Consider the following 14,911-nt stretch of genomic DNA (forward strand, 5'->3'; position numbering starts at 1 on the left):
TAAATTAAATTTGAATTATTTCTAGTGAGCAATAATTTTTTAGCATCAGTAATTCCTGTGCAATATTTTCCCTTTATCTCATGTAATATGCATCAGTTCAGTTAAGTTCAGTCACTCAGTCGTGTCTGACTCTTTGCGACCCCATGAATCGCAGCACACCAGGCCTCCCTGTCCATCACCATCTCCCGGAGTTCACTCAGACTCACGTCCATCGAGTCCATGATGCCATCCAGCCATCTCATCCTCGGTCGTCCCTTTCTCCTACTGCCCCCATTCCCTCCCAGCATCATAGTCTTTTCCAGTGAGTCAACTCTTCATAGGCAATTAGAAATTACCAAAATTGAACTGATACTTTGTACTATTGTTTGCTAAACCTGGCAACCTTATTCGTGATCTTTATGAGTTTTCTCTTTCACTCCATTCCCTGTCTACAGATATCCTTAGGGGCTAAGTCAAATACCACCTTATCATAAGCCCTTCTGCGTTTTTACTTCCTTCATAGAATTGGTAGGTTAAATGTCTTTCAGGTTGCAACCGTGCTGAACATTTATTTTTCTCCATTTGCCCTTAATGCCTCATATCTGTTAGAATCTCAATAAACATTTGCTGAATAAATGAATAAATATTAGGCAATAAATCAGTTGAAGTAAATCTCAAAATGATTGTTATTGGTAAACTCATAGGCTTTAAAGAAAGTTCTATTAAAGCTAAGTATAAACATTGTTCTTTCCTAAGTAACGTGGCTTTGTGTTTGCCACTAAAACACATTTAATGAAATGGAAAACACCCTATAAAACTTTTAAGTGCATCCACTAAAGGTTAGGAAGTTATGCCTACAGAGAATTAGGCTAACTAAATCAAAATGTTCCTACTCTAAAACTGTGGGTATCCATCAAAGATTTGCCCAGAATGTTCCCCGTATAGAATCATTGACTCTAGGAGATACACTCCTGGGTTTAAATCTGGAGATAGGATATGAATCCTTTCCCCTTTGGAAAAAATTGAGATGAAATCTGTTATCAAAGGAGCTTGAAATAATTTCCTTGAATTGATTTTTCTCTTTAAAATTCAAGGTGATTGACCTCAGAGACCCCCCTGCTACGAATTGTGCCCTCGGAAAATCCTGATTGTTGGGTTGATGCTGATGAAGTTTCCTCTGCATCAGAATGTCTCTTAGAAGATGCCTGCTACACACCACCTACCACAGGACAAAGCAAACTTACTGTCACATCAGGAGAGATCAATGTGGTTAAGATGTATCATCATTTCAGCTCCACACTGGACCTTCACAAGACAACAAATGACTGTTCACACAATATAGGTAATGGAAGCTACTTGCTTGTGAGTGAAGGATAATTTAAAATTTTCTGTAACTGAAAAGTATTATCATTGTAAATTTTGTATCTATTGGGCATTTTTTTATGTGTGTATGCATTAGGATTGTGTGTGTGTGTGTGTGTGTGTGTGTGTATCCACTGTATATGCTTTAGGGAAAATACCTTTCTGAGAGAGCCTTGAGTTCAGGGCAGCTCTGTTCTTCTGTCACATGCATTCACGGTGTCTGGAATTTTAGATTCAAAGTATTTATCTAACCTGCAAGTTCTCTTCTCTTTTGCTACTTTTGCATCACTTATTCAAGTTCATATAATATTTTTCTTAGATTGCTATAAGCCACTAGCCAGATTGTCTCTGTTTTATTCCATCTAAATTCTTCAACACAACCACCAGAGTATCCTTTTGAACTGCAAATGCAGCTTCATTACTGCTTAAAATCCTTTATTTAAAATTCCCCTCACGAAGGAGTTCAGGCTCCTCAACATGGCATGAAGACCTCTTATCACAGGGTTCTCTCTTTATATATGTTATTTTTTATGTTTACCTTTCATTTTTTCTAGAAACCTGCTTTCTGAGGATTGTAAGCTTCCTCAAGGAAGGTAATGCATTTGCTTGATCCACTGCTGTGTCCCTAATACCTCTCAAAGAGCTGGCAGAAAGTCCTGCTTGGTCTGTGTGTGCCTGCTAAGTCACTTCAGTCGTGTCCGACTCATTGCAACCCTATGGTCTGGAGCCCACCAGGCTCCTCTGTCCATGGGATTCTCCAGGCAAGAATACTAGAGTGGGTTGCCATGCCCTTCTCCAGGGCATCTTCCTGACCCCACGTCTCTTATGTCTCCTTCAGTGACAGGCAGGTTCTTTACCACTAATGCCACCTGGGAAACCCTGCTCAGTCTGATGCATGAATAAATATATATTGCATTTCTTTCCTCCGGTTGATGAAAGGCTTCCTGACTTTCTGCGTCAAAGCTCTTATCTTCCCTTTGATTCACTCTTTGTTCCAATCCTGTGTAGGTAAGTGGTAGCAGGCAGAAAGGGAACATAGGTGAATGGGGACCCAGGAGTACAGCAGATATAAGTGGTACCTGATTTGGTGCTATGGATGTCTCTTCAGGTTCATTCTAGAGAAAGGAAGGGATCAGCACATTTTCACCCTTACTGGGACTCAGGCATACGGACAATTAGTGGACAGGAGGAGATCTGGTGAGGTGTACCATCAGAGATCAAAGGGAAAGAGCAGAAACCCAACTGTGCTTTTACTTGTTTCAGAAGAGAATCAAGGACTATGGATTAGGAGCCAACATTTGGATAACTATGTAAGATCTGGAATGCATGTTCAGACGGTAAAGCGTCTGCCTACAATGCGGGAGACCTGGGTTCGATCCCTGGGTCGGGAAGATCCTCTGGAGAAGGCAATGGCACCCCACTCCAGTACTCTTGCCTGGAAAATCCCATGGATGGAGGAGCCTCATAGGCCCCAGTCTATGGGGTCGCAAAGAGTCAGACACGACTGAGTGACTTCAATTTCACTTTCACTTTCACTTTCAAGGGAAAAGAACTCGAAGCTTGACTTCGAAAACTTCCAGTTGAGCTGTTTCAAATCCTGAAAGATGATGCTGTGAAAGTGCTGCACTCAATATGCCAACAATTTTGGAAAACTCAGCAGTGGCCACAGGACTGGAAAAGGTCCGTTTTCATTCCAATTCCAAAGAAAGACAATGCCAAAGAATGCTCAAACTACCGCACAATTGCACTCATCTCACGTGCTAGTAAAGCTCAAAATTCTCCAAGCCAGAATTCAGCAATACGTGAACCGTGAACTCCCTGATGTTCAAGCTGGTTTTAGACAAGGCAGAGGAACCAGAGATCAAATTGCCAACATCTGCTGGATCATGGAAAAAGCAAGAGAGTTCCAGAAAAACATCTATTTCTGCTTTATTGACTATGCCAAAGCCTTTGACTGTGTGGATCACAATGAACTGTGGAAAATTCTGAAAGAGATGGGAATACCAGACCACCTGACCTGCCTCTTGAGAAATCTGTATGCAGGTCAGGAAGCAACAGTTAGAACTGGACATGGAACAACAGACTGGTTCCAAATAGGAAAAGGAATACGTCAAGGCTGTATATTGTCACCCTGCTTATTTAACTTCTATGCAGAGTACATCATGAGAAACGCTGGACTGGAAGAAGCACAAGCTGGAATCAAGCTTGCCGGAAGAAATATCAATAACCTCAGATATGCAGATGACACCACCCTCATGGCAGAAAGTGAAGAGGAGCTAAAGAGCCTCTTGATGAAAGTGAAAGAGGAGAGTGAAAAAGTTGGCTTAAAGCTCAACATTCAGAAAATGAAGATCATGGCATCTGGTCCTATCACTTCATGGGAAATAGATGGGGAAACAGTAGAAACAGTGTCAGACTTTATTTTTGGGGGCTCCAAAATCACTATAGATGGTGACTGCAGCCGTGAAATTAAAAGACGCTTACTCCTTGGAAGAAAAGTTAACGACCAACCTAGATAGTATATTCAAAAGCAGAGACATTACTTTGCCAACTAAGGTCCGTCTAGTCGAGGCTATGGTTTTTCCTGTGGTCATGTATGGATGTGAGAGTTGGACTGTGAAGAAGGCTGAGTGCTGACGAATTGATGCTTTTGAACTGTGGTGTTGGAGAAGACTCTTGAGAGTCCCTTGGACTGCGAGGAGATCCAACCAGTCCATTCTGAAGGAGATCAGCCCTGGGATTTCTTTTGGAAGGAATGATGCTAAAGCTGAAACTCCAGTACTTTGGCCATTTCATGCGAAGAGTTGACTCATTGGAAAAGACTCTGATGCTGGGAGGGATTGGGGGCAGGAGGAGAAGGGGACGACAGAGGATGAGATGGCTGGATGGCATCACCAACTAGATGGATGTGAGTTTGAGTGAACTCCGGGAGTTGGTGATGGACAGGGAGGCCTGGCATCCTGCAATTCATGGGGTCACAAAGAGTCGGACATGACTGAGCGACTGAACTGAACTGAACTGATGATTCTACTCAATACTCTGTAATGACCTATATGTGAAAAGAATCTAAAAAAGAGTATATATATGTATATACATATATACATATGATTCACTTTGCTTTACATTTGAAATTAGCACATTGTAAATCAACTATATGCCAACAAAATTAAAAAATTAAAAATTAAAATAATAAAACTGCTTAGAAAGGGGTTGCTGCTGGGAACCTAGCATTCCACTCTGTGGCCAAGCTTAGAGAAACCGAACCCATGGGAAAAAAATGGATCCCTAGGGGAAAAAAGGAGTGGAAAGGGAAAAGGAAATGGATTGAGCCCTCAAGACTTAACAGTAAATTAGCAAAGCAGCAAAAGAGTCTGATATGGATAGGTGGTCTCAGGGATTGGCCCCCAGGTTGTGGGGTTTGTGGTGGCATATAAGTTACCCTTTGCAAATTCCAAAGTGGCTTAGGAAGTGTTTTGCAGCTTAGTGTAAAGCTGGCAGACCAGGAAGTGAATATCTGTTTGTGAGCAGAGCCTTGGCATTGATGTTGCTGTGATTGATATGAGAAACATGCTTACAGCCCAGTTTGTGGAGGCCTGCTCAACTTGTGGTTTCCAAGAATTGCTAGATCACAACTCGGGGAATATGAAGGACTCCTCCAGCCAGAGACCTGAGAACAGCTGACAGTACCTGACCTTGAGATCAATTTGAGATGGGCTTCGCAGGTGGCCCCCTGGTAAAGAATCCCTGCCAGTGCAGGAGACTCAGGAGATGTAGTCTTGGTCCCTGGGTTGGGAAGATCCCCTAGAGAAAGAACCAGAAACTCACACCATTATTCTTGCCTAGAGAATCCCATGGGCAGTGGAGCCTGGTGGGCTACAGCCCATGGGGTCAGAAAAGAGTTGGCTTCAACGGAGTGAATACACACATAGGCGGAAGAAGGTGAATTTCTGGAAACATGACTCACGCTACAGTGAACAGTGGATTAGAGCGGGTAAGAGAGGCAGACAGGAAGCTATGGCAAGTAATCTAGATGAGATAATGATGACCTGAACAGAGGTAAGAACACTCGGCTTGGAGAAAAATGGGTAAATGTGAGAGATACTTAAGAGGTAGTCTACAGAAAATGATATGAGATGAAGCATAGATGTCATACACTTATCAAGGAGAACTTGTCCAGTATAAAACCTATTAACACATAGCAGAAAACTTCTCCACTGAACATATTTTGTAAAACTTAGGTCTACAGTAAAAGACATGACGAGATCTGGGATTACCATAGGGCATGATGGAAAAGGACATACATAATACACAATTCCTCCTCGGCAGTCCTTTTTTATTGAACATCTGAGTGAGAATGCCAACCCTGGTGGGGGGAGTCATGAGTAGGGGGCTCAGGAAGACACCATATACCTAGCCAGACCTTGAGTAGCAGAGGCATCTGAGAGGGTCATGCCCATTATTAATTGAGGTGGGCACGTAGTTTGCTCTTTGGAAGAAAAGCTATGACCAACCTAGATAGCATGTTAAAAAGCAGAGACATTTCTTTACCAACAGAGGTCATCTAGTCAAAGCTATGGTTTTTCCAGTGGTCATGTATGGATGTGAGGGTTGGACTATAATGAAAACTGAGTGCCAAAGAATTGATGCTTTTGAACTGTGGTGTTGGAGAAGACTCTTGAGAGTAACTTGGACTGCAAGGAGATCCAACCAGTCCATCCTAAAGGAAATCAGTCATGAATATTCATTGGAAGGACTGATGCTGAAGCTGAAATTCCAACACTTTGGCCACCTGATGCGAAGAACTGACTCATTGGAAAAGGCCCTGATGCTGGAAAGACTGAAGGCAGGAGGAGAAGGGGACAACAGAGAATGAGATTGTTGGATGGCATCATCGACTTGAATGTGAGTTTGACCATGCTCCAGGAGTTGGTGATGGATGGGGAAGCCTGGCATGTCACAGTCCATGGTGTCACAAAGAGTTGGATACTATTGAGTGACTGAACTGAACTGTATGTAGTGGTGCCTGTTGGCACCTCTCAGGTATCTAAAGGTATACTTACCTGTGAAAAAAGGGCTTTCTTTCTTGACAGTAAGATAAGAAATTTCTCAGTTACTGGTGGTCATACCAGTCAGGACCTCACAGGGGACATGTTAAGGCCTCAGACAGTAGAAGGCTTCTCTCAAGTGTCACAGTTCGGCACTTGGGCTTAGAGTTAGGCCACATTCAAGGAGGATATGGGTGGGGCTATTAACAGCCCTGCCTTTGAAAATAACCCTGTCACAGTCTTGGTTCCTGGCCCTCCAGAGAGCCAAGACCCTTTCACTGGGGTGGATAAGCAAGAGAGACAGGGACACCTGGCCCTCCCAGAACAGAGTGAAGCTCACAAGGTAGATGAAGTCTGTCACCTTTCCAGAAGCACCTGCCTCCAGGGCTGGGGAGGACATCCTGGCCCTGAGGAAATCCCTGCCATATTCCTTCCTGCGTCCCAGGTGGTCCCTCACCTCCAGCAGGACGTCCAGCTGGTCCCCCCTGCAGTATGTGTCTTGAGGGCTGAGGAGGGTGGCTCTGCTGTGTGTGGCGCTGGTGGTGGAGCTCCTGTTGGTGAAGGGTCTGGGTGGGATGAGCTGGTCTAGTTTCTCCACGATCCTCTCTATCCACGGCTCAGTCTCTGTTGGTGACTTTAACAGGCTTGGTGGTATTTTAGGGTCGCGGGACTTGGTGGAGCTGTTCCAGGGCTTCCCTGGTGGTTCAGATGGTGAAGAATCTGTCTGCAATGCAGGAGACATGGGTTCAATCCCTGGGTCGGGAAGATCCCCTGAAGAAGGGCATGGAAACCCACTCTAGTATTCTTGCCTGGAAAATTCCATGGACAAAGGAGCATGGTGGGTAAAGTCCATGGGATTGCAAAGAGTCGGACATGACTGAGCAATTCACACTTTCACTCCGGTGGTGTAGGGAAATGGCTGTTAGAGTGGACCAAAACTGAAATGGCAAGGAATGTGACATACTCTGAAATGAACCCATCCAAATCATTTTTACTTATTATGTATTTGAATATTTATATACATATTATCATCAGTTTTATTTAAACTCTGGCAATTTTGAATAAGACACAAACATTTATCTTTAACCTCATTGTTTTACAGAATGCCTCAACACTTTTAGATAAATATATTAAATCCAAAATACAGAGCTCAGAGAATACTTATGAGTAATGAATTGATTCCAGTGCATTTGCTCTTCCTCTTCTTAGACATCTTATCACCAGTCATCGTTACTGTCTGTTAGTTCTACTTATATACATCTTTTACCTATCTGTAATTGTATTATAGTTCAAGTTACCATCATTCATTGCCTGAATTGTAGTAGTCATCCCAAGGGTCAGGGCTTCCATCCTGCTTTCTCTCCAATTAATTTTCTCCATTGTTACTACATCAGCCCTTCTCCAGCAAGACTCTACTCATGTCCTTCCCTGCTGAAACCCTTTCAATGGCTTCTCATTACTCTTGGGGTAAAGTTCAGTCTTAGTATGGCTTTATTCTGTGGCCTCTGTTTTAACTCTCTTGTTCCTGCCACTCCTTTTCTGCATGTTACATTTTCATGAGTAACTGTATTTTTCAGGAAGTGACCTTCCTTTCCTTCAGCTCTTGGTTTTTACTAATATGATTTCCTCTTCTGGGATGACTTACCATCTACAGATTTTCCCCCAAGTCACCTAAACATCTGTCAACTTCTTACTGAGAAATCATCAGAAGCTTAGAGGTTCCTTTTTATCCTTTTCACACTAGACCATGTTTTTATAGGTACTCAAATTCAGTGATTTCTAAATCCTGTTGATGGTCAGAGGTACCTGCAAACTTTTCAAAAAATATGGATTCTCAAGCTACAGCCCAGATAAACTGAATCATAATTGCTAAATGCCTTGTCCAGGAGTTTATTTTTGTTTTCTAAAGCCTCACTTGCAATCAAGTCTGATAAGTATGAGAACAATGATTATAGACTGGTGATTGTCAACCCTCTTGTACTTTGGAACACACATAAAGCCTAAACAAACAAACAAAAAAATAGATCCACTGCACCCCAGCGTCAATCAATAAAACCCTTGTGGTTTGTACAAAGCAATAGAGTAAACCAAAAGGGACAATAAACAAGAAAATGAGATATAATTAAAAAGAAAGATTAATAGAGCCCAAGTTCCTTTCAAGGTCAGGAATAAGACAAACATGTTTACCACCTTAAAAGTTATGAACATTAAAACAAAATGAAACAAATAATTAAGTGTATGAGAATTGTAAGGAAAGAAGCAAGCTGTCTTATTTTTCATTTTTCTTCTTTTTAATTTTATTTTTTGCAGATGTTGTTATTGTCCACAAAATAATCCCCACCAGAGTTAGCAAATTATTAGTATTACGAGAGTCAACAGGAGCTGGATCAAAATAAACTTGTAAAAATAGCATTTGTCTATAACAGTGATAATCATCAGAAAATACAATAGAAGATAATCTCTGACTGTGATGAAGGCATTTTGAAAACTCTTTTGAAGAACATTTTTAAAGACCTTGAGTGAAAAACTTTAACATTTTAAAAAGTATTAGAGCTTAATATTATAAATTTGTTAATTTTCCCACAAATAATTTAAAATTCTATGTATTTCTTTTCAATTGAATTGTAATTGACTTACAATATTGTATTAGTTTCAGGTATACAGTAAAATGATTAGGTTATATCCATGTATATTTATTTCTGATTATTTTCCACTATAGGTTATTACATTATATTGAATAATGTTCCCTATGCTATACAATGGGGCCTCCCCAGTGGCTCAGTGGGTAAAGAATCCACCAGCAGTGCAGGAGACACAGGAGAGACGGGTTCAATCCCTGGATTGGGAAGACCCTTGGAGGAGGGAATGGCAATCCACTCCAGTATTCTTGCACAGGAAATCGCATGGCCAGAGGAGCCTGGCAGGCTATATATAGTCCATGGAGCTGCAAAGAGTCAGATGCAACTGAGCGCATGGCATGCGCAATAAATCTTTGTGGCTTATCCACTTGATCTACATCTGTTAACAACATACTTCTAGTTTACCCCTCCCCCATCCCTCTTTCCCTTTTGGTAACCATAAGTGTGTGTTCTATAATACGTCTGTAAGTCTGCTTCCGTTTTGTGTATAGATTTGCTTGTATTATTTTTTAGATACTACATATAAGTGAGATCATATAGATTTGTCTTTATCTGACTTACCTGACTATAATAATCTCTAGGTCCATCACGTTGCTGCAAGTGGCAATATTTCCTTCTTTTTTTATGGCTGAGTAATACTCTATTGTGTACTTATATTCCACCTCTTCTTACCCCATTCATCTGTTGATGGGTGCTTGGTTTATTTCTATGTGTTGGCTATTGTAAATAGTGCTGCTATGAACATTTTCTAATTAGAATTTTCTCAAGATATATGCCCAAGAGTGGAGTTGCTGGATTGTATGGTGACTCTATATTAGTTTTTTAAGGAACCTCCATGCTATTTTTTCATAGTAGATGCACCAATTTACATTCCCGCTAACAGTGTACTAGAGTTCTCATTTCTTAAATCCTCACCAACATTTGTTATTTGTAGACATTTTTATGATAGCCATTCTGATACGTGTGAGGAGATATTTCTTCATGGTTTTGATCTCCATTTCTTTGATGATTAGTGGTATTGAACATCTTTTCACATGCCTGTTGGCCATGTGAGTCTTCTTTGGAATAATATCTGTTCATGTCTTTTGTCCATTTAAACAAAGTTTTTTTAAAAAAATATTGAGTTGTATTAGCTGATTATGTATTTTGGATATTAGCCCCTTATCACTCATATCTTTGTAAATATTTTCTCCCATGCAGTAGATTGTTTTTTGGTTTTGTCGATGGTTTCCTTTGCTTTTAAGTTTGATTAGTTCTGTTTGTTTTTACTTTTGTTTGTTTTCTGTTTGCTTTTGTTTCCTTTGCCAAAGGGGACAGATACAAAAAATACTGTTCTTATGTCAAAGAGTGTTCTGCCCTTGTTTTCTTCCAGGAATTTTTTGGTTACTTGTCTTGTATTTAGGTCTTTAATCCATTTCGAGTTTATTTTTGTATATGGTGTGAGAAATGTTCTAATTTTATTCTTTTTCACATGGCTGTCCAGTGTTTCCAGTACCACTTATTGAAGAGACTGTCTTTTCTCCATTATATATCCTTTTCCCCTTTGTTTTAGACTACCTGGTCATTGGTGTGTGGGTTTATTTATGGGCTCTCTATTTTCTTTCATTGATCTGTACGTCTGTTTTTTGTGCCAGTACCATACTGTTTTGATGACTGTAGTTTTATAGTATAATCTGAAGCCAGTGTGATAACTCCAGCTTTGTTCTTTTTTCTGAAGATTGCTTTGGCAATTCTGGGTCTTTTGTGATTATATATAAATTTTAGGACTATTTGTTCTAGTTCTGTGAAAAATGTCTGGGTATTTTGATAGTGAAAGTCACTCAGTTGTGTGACCCCATGGATATACAGTTCATGGAATTCTCCAGGTCAGAATACTGGATTGGGTAGCCTTTGTCTTCTCCAGGGGATCTTCCCAACCCAGAGTTTGAACCCAGGTCTCCCTCATTCCAGGCAGATTTTTTATCAGCTGAGCCACAAAGGAAGCCTGTATTTTGATAGGGGTTGCATTAAATCTGTAGATTGTTTTGGGTAGTACGGCCATTTTAACAATGTTAATTCTTCTAATCCATGTAGATAGATTTCCATTTCTAATCCATGAGATATATTTCCATTTATTTGTATTGACTTCAATTTCCCTCATCCATGTCATGGTTTTTCAGAATGTAGGTCTTTCACCTCCTTGGTAAAGTTTATTTCTAAGGATTTTAGTTTTGTCAGTGCAATTGTAAATGGGATTGTTTTGTTGATTTTTGTTTTTGTAGTTCAGTATTACTGTATACAGATTTCTCTATATTAACTAACCTTGTATCCTGCAATTTTACAGAATTAATCTGTCAGTTCTAATAGTTTTTTGATAGAGACTTTATGTTTTCTGTATGTTATATTATGTCATCTGCAAGAGGTAGTTTTACTTCTTCCCTTCCCAATGTCTTTTATTTCCTTTTCTTTTCTGATTACTCTGGCTACGACTTTCAATATTCTGTTAAATATAGGTTGGAAACATTTTTACCTTATTCTTCATTTAGAGGACATGTTGAAGCTTTTCACCACTGAATATAATGTTAGTTGTGGGGCTGTAAAGAGCAATATTGCATAGGAACCTGGAATGTCAGGTCCATGAATCAAGGCAAATTGGAAGTGGTCAAACAAGAGATGGCAAGGGTGAACGTCGACATTCTAGGAATCAGCGAACTAAAATGGACTGGAATGGGTGAATTTAACTCAGATGACCATTATATCTACTACTGTGGGCAGGAATCCCTCAGAAGAAATGGAGTCGCCATCATGGTCAACAAAAGAGTCCGAAATGCAGTACTTGGATGCAATCTCAAAAACAACAGAAGATCTCTGTTCGTCTCCAAGGGAAACCATTCAATATCACAGTTATCCAAGTCTATGCCCCAACCAGTAACGCTGAAGAAGCTGAAGTTGAACAGTTTTATGAAGACCTACAAGACCTTGTAGAACTAACACCCAAAAAAGATGTCCTTTTCATTATAGGGGACTGGAATGCAAAAGTAGGAAGTCAAGAAGCACCTGGAGTAACAGGCAAATTTGGCCTTGGAATGCGGAATGAAGCAAGGCAAAGACTAATAGAGTTTTGCCAAGAAAATGCACTGGTCAAAGCAAACACCCTCTTCCAACAACACAAGAGAAGACTCTACACATGGACATCACCAGATGGTCGACACCAAAATCAGATTGATTATATTCTTTGCAACCAAAGACAGAGAAGCTCTATACAGTCAACAAAAACAAGACCAGGAGCTGACTGTGGCTCAGATCATGAACTCCTTATTACCAAATTCAGACTCAAATTGAAGAAAGTAGGGAAAACTGCTAGACCGTTCATGTATGACCTAAATCAAATCCCTTATGATTATACAGTGAAAGTGAGAAATAGATTTAAGGGCCTAGATCTGATAGATAGAGTGCCTGATGAACTATGGAACGAGGTTCGTGACATTGTACAGGAGACAAGGATCAAGACCATCCCCATGGAAAAGAAATGCAAAAAAGCAAAATGGCTGTCTGAGGAGGCCTTACAAAAGCTGTGAAAAGAAGAGAGGCGAAAAGCAAAGGAGAAAAGGAAGGATATCAGCATCCGAATACAGAGTTCCAAAGAATAGCAAGAAGAGATAAGAAAGCCTTCTTCAGCAATCAGTGCAAAGAAATCAAGGAAAACAACCGAATGGGAAAGACTAGAGATCTCTTCAAGAAAATTAGAGATACCAAGGAACATTTCATGCAAAGATGGGCTCGATAAAGGACAGCAATGGTATGGACCTAACAGAAACAGAAGATATTAAGAAGAGGTGGCAAGAATACATGGAAGAACTGTACAAAAAAGATCTTCGTGACCCAGATAATCATGATGATGTGATCACTAATCTAGAGCCACACATCCTGGAATGTGAAGTCAAGTGGGCCTTAGAATGCATTACTACGAACAAGGCTAGTGGAGGTGATGGAATTCCAGTTGAGCTATTTCAAATCCTGAAAGATGATGCTGTGAAAGTGCTGCATTCAATATGCCAGCAACTTTGGAAAACTCAGCAGTGGCCCAGGACTGGAAAAGGTCAGTTTTCATTCCAATCCCAAAGAAAGGCAATGCCAAAGAATGCTCAAACTACCGCACAATAGCACTCATCCCACATGATGGTAAAGTAATGCTCAAAATTCTCCAAGCCAGGCTTCAGCAATATGTGAACCGTAAACTCCCTGATGTTCAAGCTGGTTTTAGACAAGGCAGAGGAACCAGAGATCAAATTGCCAACATCCGCTGGATCATGGAAAAAGCAAGAGTTTCAGAAAAACATCTATTTCTACTTTATTGACTGTGCCAAAGCCTTTGACTGTGTGGATCACATAAACTGTGGAAAATTCTGAAAGAGATGGGAATACCAGACCACCTAACCTGCCTCATGAGAAATCTGTATGCAGGTCAAGAAGCAACAGTTAGAACTGGACATGGAACAACAGACTGGTTCCAAATAGGAAAAGGAGTACGTCAAGGCTGTATATTGTCATCCTGCTTATTTAACTTCTATGCAGAGTACATCATGAGAAACGCTGGACTGGAAGAAACACAAGCTGGAATCAAGCTTGCCGGAAGAAATATCAATAACCTCAGATATGCAGATGACACCACCCTCATGGCAGAAAGTGAAGAGGAGCTAAAACACCTCTTGATGAAAGTGAAAGAGGAGAGTGAAAAAGTTGGCTTAAAGCTCAACATTCAGAAAACGAAGATCATGGCATCTGGTCCCATCACTTCATGGGAGATAGATGGGGAAACAGTAGAAACAGTGTCCCACTTTATTTTTTTGGGGCTCCAAAATCACTGCAGATGGTGACTGCAGCCATGAAATTAAGAGACGCTTACTCCTTGGAAGAAAAGTTACGACCAACCTAGATAGTATATTCGAAAGCAGAGACATTACTTTGCCAACTAAGGTCCGTCTAGTCAAGGCTATTGTTTTTCCTGTGGTCATGTATGGATGTGAGAGTTGGACTGTGAAGAAGGCTGAGCACCGAAGAATTGATGCTTTTGAAGTGTGGTGTTGGAGAAGACTCTTGAGAGTCCCTTGGACTGCGAGGAGATCCAACCAGTCCATTCTGAAGGAGATCAGCCCTGGGATTTCTTTTGGAAGGAATGATGCTAAAGCTGAAACTCCAGTACTTTGGCCATTTCATGCGAAGAGTTGACTCATTGGAAAAGACTCTGATGCTGGGAGGGATTGGGGGCAGGAGGAGAGGGGGACGACCGAGGATGAGATGGCTGGATGGCATCACGGACTCGATGGACGTGGGTCTGAGTGAACTCCGGGAGATGGTAATGGACAGGGAGGCTTGGCGTGCTGCGATTCATGGGGTCGCAAAGAGTCGGACACGACTGACCGAATGAACTGAACTGAACTGATGGTGAGATATGTTCCTTCTATTCCAACTATGGTGAGAGTTTTTATCATGAATGGATGTTGAATTTTGTCTAATGCTTTTTCTGCATCTTTTGAGATGGTCATTGAATTTTTATGCTTCCATTTGTTAATATGGTATGTTACACTGAATTATTATTCCTTGAATCCTTGGAATATATCTCATTTGATCATGGTGTATTATCTTTTTATATATTATTGAATTTGGTTTGTTAATATTTTTATGAGGATTTTTGCATCCATTATGCATCAAAGATGTTGGCCTATAATTTTCTTTTTTGTAGGGTCTTTTCCTGCTTTTGGCATCAGGGTATGGTGGCTTCATTAAATGTATTGGGAGTGTTTCCTTCCCCTGCAAGTTTATGGAATTGTTTGAGAAGCATGGGTATGATCTTTCCATTTGGTAAAATTCCCCTGTGAAGCTGTCTGGTCTTGAACTTTTGTTTTC

General features: G+C 40.7%; 1 pseudogene; it reads right to left on the reverse strand.

Annotated features, from left to right (window-relative positions):
* Nucleotides 1-6,048: 6,048 nt before the first annotated feature.
* LOC132657815 (NXPE family member 1-like) lies at nt 6,049-14,146 on the reverse strand (annotated as a pseudogene).
* Nucleotides 14,147-14,911: the final 765 nt, after the last annotated feature.

This window comes from Ovis aries, chromosome 15, assembly GCF_016772045.2.
Source record: "Ovis aries strain OAR_USU_Benz2616 breed Rambouillet chromosome 15, ARS-UI_Ramb_v3.0, whole genome shotgun sequence".
NCBI lineage: Eukaryota > Metazoa > Chordata > Mammalia > Artiodactyla > Bovidae > Ovis > Ovis aries.